This window comes from Hylaeus anthracinus, unplaced genomic scaffold, assembly GCF_026225885.1.
Source record: "Hylaeus anthracinus isolate JK02 unplaced genomic scaffold, UHH_iyHylAnth1.0_haploid 11997, whole genome shotgun sequence".
Lineage (NCBI taxonomy): Eukaryota > Metazoa > Arthropoda > Insecta > Hymenoptera > Colletidae > Hylaeus > Hylaeus anthracinus.
In genome coordinates, this window is record NW_026534344.1 from 7,300,147 (window position 1) to 7,309,780 (window position 9,634).

Below are 9,634 nucleotides of genomic sequence, written 5' to 3' on the forward strand. Positions count from 1 at the left end.
CAGTTACTCAGGATCACCGTCTTGGCTAGAAAGTGAACGACATTTCACGAGTTTCTCTCAGATGTCGCGTATTGTATTTGCCTAGCATTTCAATCTAAGCGCGAAAGAATGTTTAAATAAAAGATATACAATATTCCCAATATTTCCAACAAACATCAACATATAAATACTTATTTTACTTTATTGTTTAGCATTGTTTCTGTCTAACACATGCCAGAAGATTCGTAATTAGTTCCTTCTATGTAAGAAATAATTAAAAATAAACAACTGTATTTTAAACCTAATTAGCAAGGCAACAACGGAATTTATACTTATTTACTCAAATAAAATGCTGAGAATCCAACGTTCCATAATTAAACTCCATAATAAAACACTTTCATAATAAAAAATATACAAAATGGACTGGGATAGAACAGAATCGTCTGGACAGAATTGTCAGTAGTGGTACCACTTCGAGTGGAATGACCTCGATAGTTATCCAAGCAGTACTGACAATCGGAACGCGAAGGGTTAATTTATTTATCAATCATCCCCCAGGTTTGAATTTTGACGATCACCTCGTCCAAATGAAAATTGAACGTCTGACGAAAGATGAAATCTTTTCCCTTTGATGAAGCTCAGGTCTGTCGAAGGAGGAATACAGGAATTAAAGGGTCTCGTCACGTCTGCTATTTCAATTGCTCGTTAATGCATAGTATTCTTCGGTGAGTCAGAGGATCGGACTTCACGGTCACACATACGCACACGTGTGTCTAGCTCCAGGATAGCGAGCAGATTTTATTTAAGGAAGACAGGTCTTTCTTCTCGCAGGACTTGTTCCCTGCTCAAGCGTTACGTGACGTTACTGTAAGTGCTTCCTCGGTCAAAAACTACGTGCATGTGAATTCCAAGAGGGTTGACCTTCCGTGTCCTTTTACGTACTTGAAGATGAGGTAACTGTACGGGCTTTTTATTTGTACCATGTTCACAATGGATTTCCTGTGTACCGATCCTTCTTGAACGTAACGTGTATGCGCATTCATCTTGAAAGCTGAATTCTCGTTTGCGAGTACAGTAGAGCGCCGATCATTCGAAGGGCCATTGCGTATCTGTGCTTGGATTCATATATGCATAATTTAATTACTTATACATTGTACAAGTTTCTTCTTGATCTTCTTGATAACTGTAACATAATTACAAAATCATGTAACCATGCCTATTTTTGAAATTATATAATTACACGTGTACTTTTAAAATTATAAAATTATATGATGATTATGAAATAATACAACGATCCATTTGGGCAAATAAAACAGTCTTAACTATGTTTCACTTGTTACTTCCACGTCACGCTCCCTTATTACAAAAAGGTGGAAGAGAAGCATATTTGGTCCAAGAAGTGGTTTCGCCGCTGGCTTCTCCGGAATAGAGTAATTTCCATTTGACATTCGAGTTATTTCAACGACATACGTATTCCGCTCGGGTACAGATATGTGCTCGTATTTGCGATTTTCTTTTCCATTATCCAATTCTTCGCAGTAATCTGTGGATAGCAACGAGATCTTCCCGATCGTGAAATGCAACCCGTAAACCTTGGTTACTCTTATATAGAATGCCAAGCATAAGAAAGTATCCGAGAAATTCAATGATATTCACCTAGAGAAGAAACTCGTTTCCGTGGGCGGAATGAATGAAATGTCAAGGATGAACCGAAGAAAAAGATTTCTAAAGTCTTCTAAAGTCTATTTATTAGCGGAAGTTAATTTATGACAATGTAATTGAAATTATTTTAAAATGATATTTCTGAAGTATTCTTTTCTTGACTCTTCTACTTGTAACATCGAGGCAGGCCTTTGTTCCTTATTCCCTTTTGATTCAATATTCCTATTTTTATATTGTAACCTTCCATTTCTTACTTATTAGCACCATTAGGTTTTTAATTATCTCCTTTATATTTTAATTAATATTAACCACACATTGGCCAAAAGTGTTCTTATTTTTCATTACAGTTTTATCATCTGATACGTGGTTGGTTGGTTGACGTAACTATAAACAATTGATATATAAGAAAAAAAAATAACATTATACAAGAAAGTCATTCAAATGCATTACTAAATGAAAATGTATAATTGCTTTAACAGAAGGTATAGACAGGTCACTTTGACTCATTCTGAATTTTACAAGGAAAGTTACACAAATCATTTGCATTTGTCGTCAACCACTTATGCTGACTTCTGTCCACAAGCATACGTTTAAAGTACTTCAGTAACATGGTCAAAAAGTTTCTAGAGAGTAAACGTCAAATACAAGCCAATGCAGCAAAAATACTTCCACCCAAGAGAGCATGAAATGATCAATTAAAATTCATCATACAATATCCACATATTATCTTCCTAAAGATTGTCAAACAAATATCAAACGCAATTCCTTTTGAGCGAAAACCGCGACGAAAAAGAGCAAACGGTGGGAACCGTGCTCCTTGGCGGGCGACAGGAAACCTCCTTGCAACTTTTGCTCCTTAGCAGTATCTTTCTTTGTATCTTCTTTTGCATACATAGCTGGTCCACGTATCGCCGATCGGGCATTACTATCCCTCCGCAACCGCGCATCATTTCTCTGAAAACATCTCCAATTAGTCGCCTGCACGGTGCAACCATAATTCGTTCCTCATATTCCCCATTTATCCAGTTTCGCGAGCTTTCGTTCCACGGCTGCCCGCTGAAACAAAAAGTGAAAGATGAACGTTACCAAAAAGAGCTCGTTGGTACCACCAGAAGGAGTAGCGGGTCGGATGAAGGAAAATAAAAAAAAAAAAAGAAAGGAAAAAAAAGAGAAAAAAAGAAAAAGGAAAGAAAGAAGGAATGACGCTGGACGTCCTTTCTTCCAATGCATAAGCGTGCCTTGGTACAGGTATTAACCTCTCCCTCTCATCCCCTCTTTCTCGCTCCCTCGCGTGTGCACTCTGACTATAGTCATCGGATTCTCTTTTAGGCACCGTGTTAAGACTGCCAGATGAAAGTATATAACCGGTTCGCAGCTGCAGCCAGACTGGAGACTGGGCATCGGCCGGCAACCAACAACCACACACCATGGCGCCAGGGGCGGATTCATCGCTTCGGTTACGTACGAACCGTGTGCATTTCGAAACTTTAATCCCCCATCGACCTTTGGAGACGGATCGGTCGAACCTTGATAAGATATGGGACCGTGAGAGATGAAATGCGACGTTCCTCGTTAAACGTTTCGGATGATGTCCGGCCGAGAGTGACCCCTTGGGGTTGCACTGCCACGAATCTAACGATGGACAGGGCTGGGCTAAATTTAGGTCCTGTAACGTATGGGAATTTTTAATCGACTTGTGAATCAGTTCCTCTAATTACGTTTCAGTTGAATAATCAGTAACTTGGAGGTCATCGAAAGAATTTTTTAAGATATTTGCTTCTAGAAATTCGTTCTCAGCCAACTCATTGTAAACGTGCGTCACATTTTTATGAAAGGTAATAAGCAGATTGGAAAGTAAAACGAAAATAGAAATATTGAAAAAATTACACTACTGCTCGTGATAAACCAAACCAACAACTTTGAGGGTAGTTTTCATCCCTTAAACAAGATGCCCTAGTAAATGTGTATGTAATATTTTTTTACGACCTACATGTGTGCCAAGTTTGATCAAAATTGAAGATTCATGGTAAACATTGTAATTTACTTTAGCTCTTGGGTTTGCTCTAAAAGTATAGAAAGCTGAACCCCTTCATCTTTTTGGCATCTAAGAAACTAAGCACAATTTTTTAATACTATGAACACTTCTATCCAACCATCCGTTCGATTTTTTATTGTTTCAGTGATGTTTTATACTCTCCTTGAATGATTTCGTTAGATCCTTGGGAAGATTGCTGAAATACTTTCTGGAACGTGAAAGTTTATTACATAATACAGTTCCAAGCATTAATGCAAACAAGGAGAAGGAAATATTGCTAAATATGTTACGTCCCGTTGGTCATTTCAATGTACCGATGTTATCGGCGATTAATTGCCTCGTTTCGGGTATATGCTTTCGCATCGTGCTTACTTTGCAACGTTATTGAATACTTGGTTTCTTTAGACCATTCCAACTGTGTAGCACAAACTGGACAATCAACTTTTTGCGGTGATAAAAAGGACGGCAGAAATGAGCGAAGCGTTTGGTAAACGTGCGCGGGTCAAACTTCGGGAATGCCTTTGCGGTATAGTTCTTCGTGATTCCGAAAGTTACGTGAGAAATGAAAACGAGGCGAAGGTTAAACGTATCCCGTTCTAAGCGGATTCGAGTTAGAATCTGGCCGAATCGAGGCTATTTTTGCGTGCAGCAAACCCAGATGAAATATACAAAGTTTGTACAAGTAACACGATACTTTTATTTATAAAAATCAAAGTTCTTGTAAACACAGAGAATGAAAGCTATTCAATTATCGACATGTGCTTAACTTAGAATTTCTATTTGAATTATGTATATTAATCTTATGAACATAGAAACAATTGAATTTCTCTAATTTTCGTAATTTCTTCATTTTGTCGTTTCATCGACTAATAACCTTATGGAACTAAACATTATTTAACTAGGCCTGTTATACTTTCTCCTCTGTTCTTTTTAACTATGAATGAAACAATTTTGTAGAAAATAAAACCGTATTTTCCTGAGTCGCACAAAACAAGTAAACTGAAATTAGGAGAAACTTGCTTGAAATGGTTCCTTTGTAAAATTGCACAGCGTTGAATTAAATAAAAACATTCTACAAACACTATATTATACAATTATATAGTTTACATTCAAAAGTGTACTCCCATCGCGGAATCATGAAAGATTCGTGTATCTACTTTATTATGCAACCAACAATAAAAAATACTTGATTTATTAATATACTTTAAGAATTATAGACAATTTATGAATCGACTTAACAGATTAATACGAGGAAATATGTACAATTTTTACTCACCGCAGATAAAGAGTAAAAAGTTTGGAGTAGCCGTCGAAGGACTCGAAAGCCATAGTCCATCAACCGAACTTTGCAGATGTGCTCGTTACGAAACCGATTGCGATAAACGCGTACAACGTTGTAAGTGGCGAAGGACACGAGAATGCATGGTGGTTATCATCGACACATTAACATGCTCGCTTACAAAGATAATGATGCGTGGTGGTTCTCGTATCCTTATGTTTAATGGTCGACGCGAACCAAACAAGCATGGTCCTCGATGATGGAACGAGAGGCAAAGACCAGCGAAACGTTATATCAACATTCGAGAAACGGTCGAATAATCGTCACTCATCATTTTTCTCTACTCATAAAATTCATTAAAGCTGTGCACTTTAACGTGCGGTATGTAAATCGTTGAAAATTGAAAGATCACTCTGCAAGAAATGCGAGTTTCCAGTTGAAAATGCAGAAAAGTTTGTATAAACTTCTCGCTATTCAGAACGCTCAAATATTTATGTAAAATTAGCGGACATACTGATAATACCTATTTGCTAAAAAGGCACGCGATAAAATTTAAAGAAATTATAAATTTATAATTCTTCTATTCTCGAATCAATTTTATTCTTTATTTACCCTCAAATATTTCATGTGTTAATGATGTTTTAAAATTAATAATTATTGTAATATAGAATACAAATATATTCTCACATGTGAGTTATGACCAAACTGTTTAAAAAAATTATTACTCAACGAAATTTCTCTTAAAAATTACATCTAAATTTCAATTGCGAAAAAATGAATCCCCTTCATTCTACCACGTCAATAATTAAAATAAAATAATGCGATTAAAAAGCAGCATTTATATACGCTATGTTTTCTTTGAACTTTGCTTCAATTGATTCATCATCCTGTTTTCTTACCAAACATTAACCGAAACATCAAAGGGACGTTGTCTGAACTGTTGTATTGTATTTCATACATAAATATTATCCGAAGTACGAGCGAAAAGTATTGCGACAATAACCTGTTGAATACGTTTCGTACAAATGGCGCGAGTGAATGTACGTCCCTGTTTTAGTACCGGGGCCGATTAGGGTACACGGATCGCGACAGTGAACATTTTAGTGCTTCTTAATACTCTTCGTGTCGGACAGATATTAAATTGATAAAAGATTTTATTGGGCTATATTAACGGTGATGGCGGACGTAAAAAGTCAGCAACGTATCCCGGCCTCGACTTTTACAGTGTCATTCAGCTTTGTAACCTTCAACATTGTAACTCGACTGTCTTTGATAAAATCGCGATAATGTTCAGCGAATGGGTAAATTATCTTACTGTGATGATTTCTTTTCGGTAACTTTATGACTTTAAGGATGGATGGAATACATGAGAAATGTTTGCACGTTACAGAAGCACGATCGAATAGTACTGATTCACTGCAGAAGATCTAACGAAATATCTAATTAAGGGTACCAGTGAATAGTGGAATTATCAACGGGGTAACTAATTTAACATGAAATATAAATTTAGCCAATTATAAATTGAACCAGGATTGAACATTTTTAGTTTAGACACGCATACCTGATGACTGGACTGTTGATCTTATTTAGGACATACAATAATCTATATCAAAGCTGAATGACACTGTAAAAGTCGAGGCCGGGATACGTTGCTGACTTTTTATGTCCGCCATCACCGTTAATATAGCCCAATAAAATCTTTTAGAAAATACACGTAGAATATACTCAACATGCATTACGTATATTTTATAATTAATATTTTGTATTCTACACGACGTGTATACACGTAACCCGCACCGCAGTAGAGATTTAGTCCGACGTGTATACACAATCTCCCTCGTCACTTCACTCACAGTAATATTTTTTACTCCGAATAATGTCCCCCTAATGTACCAAACATCTTTCGTAAAACCATTTCTCTGTGTATCCAACCACGAAGAAAATATACGATATAAAATTACCGACATCGTCGCAAGATAAATAGCACGTTTCCCGGAGTGAAGCCTTTCCAGAAATCAGGAAGCGTTTGGAACCCCGCACGAGGCGGCTCACGAACGAAAGGGACCACGTTAGGGCACCGAGAACAGCACACGAGAGAGCAGTCGTGGAAGAGGTGAGGAGGTAGTGTCGCCCAGGTGCCCGACCAGCCTTTGCCGAACTCACCTCCACCTCTTTCACCAGTCCGAGTTCTCTCCTCGCCCATTCTCTCTCCAGGGCACGCTCCTCTGGCTGTTTCTTGCTCGCTAGCTTCGTTCGCTCCCTCAGTTCATCTTTCTCCATCCCGGCAGCTTCTTCCTAACCTCTCGACGCTCTCGTCTTTTCCTCTTATCCGTGCCATTGGCCATTAGCGATTGCCGTCCACCGTATCATCAGGCCCCGCAGTAATGGGACCTCTTACGATCCTCCGGGCCCAGTCGTTCGTCGCGCGTTCGCCGAGGCTTTCCCGCGTCCTGGTCATCCGTGGACCGCCACCGTCGCTCCTGCCACGTGATTTAGCGGATTATGTTTAACCGTTCGCGACCTTCCGTTTGTCGGATCAGCATCGTCGATAACCCGGTCACCGCGGAGTTCACCGATCCGTCTGGCCAGTTTGGCTCGTGCCTAAGGTCGGACGAGCCGCCCGGGACCGTACCGCCGTCGGATTCGTCGCGTTCTACCTGGTGTCGCGAGTTTTTCTGGCATCGACGTTTCACCGTGACTCGAGGATGGCCCGTGAGTGATCACCCAGCGAGCATACGCGGTCTCTGCTTCTTACCGCCGCTCCCGGTGTCCAGTTGATGGAAATCGTCGTACCAACGCCTTTCTTGCCGCGGAGTGATAGCGTCGCGATGTGGCTCGGGTTTCTTCGTCGACGGAACGCGGGCTTGTGAACGGTGATAGTGCAAGTGTCCTGTGGAGAACGCGGCCGAAGGTGCGGCGTTTGTTTAGTGGGAGGAGATATAGTTTCGTGGGAGTTTCCGTTGTTAGACAATTTAACGGTTTGGGTGATTTATGGATCTCTTTTTGGGGGGTGAAAGATGCTATTGAAGGGAGCAGTTAAATATTTTGTCGAATATATCGGGAGTGTACAGTATTAAGTCTAGGGGAAATAGAACGTGTAGGTATTTTTGGTGGATATAAATGAGAGAATATGGAGTATGGGCAAAGAGTATACGACTGTAACTGTAATTGTACCGGAGTTGTGTACTGAAAAATTTAGGAAGAACTGAATGGAATATCGATTAAATTAGAACGAAGACTAGTGAAGGTGTTCCATATTAATAATACCGATACAAGTTAAAGAATCGCGCGACGCGTACCGCAGGTTGTTTTAATTTACGTTGATTAGTTAATTAACCATGGAAATAATTTCGAATCGAGCTGTCGGTAAAAAGCTTCCGAGCGCTGCCTCCGCGAGCATTTTCATCAATCAATCTCGCGTCTTGGCACGCCCGCCAGTCATATTAGCGTGAGAACACTCCGGATTTCAATTTGCATAAACGCAGGCACGCTCGAGTTTCTCTTATTCTGGCTCGCGAACGTGTTTACGGAATAACGCAAAACGGAAACCCGTTCCACGGTAGGCGCGGGTCTAACAACGCTTGCTGACACTGGCTAATTGATCGCATGATCGATAGCAGGACTGCCAGAGGTTTAGCTCTTATCACTCGTAGGGTATCGTTTCATTTAAATTGGCTATCGAAGATGTTTGTACTACTCGGGTCGTCGAGAGTTGAACGCTTCGATTTCTCGGTAGAGGATGACTTTTCAAGTCCCGTTCAAACGGATGACATTCCCGTCGCACGTGTCACGGTGATTTAATGATGGTTGACCCAGAATGGCGATAGCTTGTGTCGACTGACTTCTCACTTCGACTGGTCGCGGATGAACAGTTGACCTTGGCCGGTGAACAGTTCGACAGGTTCGACAGCATTCTGCGTTTTCCAACGTTCACTTTTAGGTTCTAGTGTTTTGACACGTTCTGTATTTCTGGTAGCGATTGTGTTTTCTCGGGATTGCTTGTCTCTCGAGATTTGGAAATTTCCAAATTCCAATGGTTTTACTGATTGGGCCTTCGGAATCCCGTCTGAAAATTGTAGGAAATTTTTTAAGTGATATGTTGATTGAAATTAAAATTACGGAGGAAAATGACACATTGAACATTGAATTCTCCAAGAAACAGTTGACATACCGTTGTTGAATTTTTTGGGACATTTCGTAGTTGAAATAAAATTTATCGCTCGAGTGGATTCTTATATTTGCATACAAATATTCCAGAACCGAAAAAATTTCTTACGTTTCGTGCCGACATCAGTTTTATCAAAAATAATGCATTTCTCAACATTTAATTTGCCTCTTGATTCATAAATATTTATTTCTTTGGTCAATAGTCCAAAGTCATTATCGATTGGTTTTTTGTTGGCATAGGCGTGTATAGTAATTCATAGTGGCATGTGTAGAATAGAAAGATTTCTAAAATTCTCGAGTTTGCGAGGAATTTGAAAATTGATGACAGATAGTTTAAATATTTAAACAAAGTGTAATTAAATGTTTCCCCACATAGATGTGTACTTAGTCCGTGTTGCTGTTTCAATATTCGAAACGAAAGCGTCCTTGTTGGATATAATGGAACGGAACAAACAAATCTCTAGCCGTGCGTATTTAAGCATGTTGTTATTGTCGCATTCAATATTCGAGCA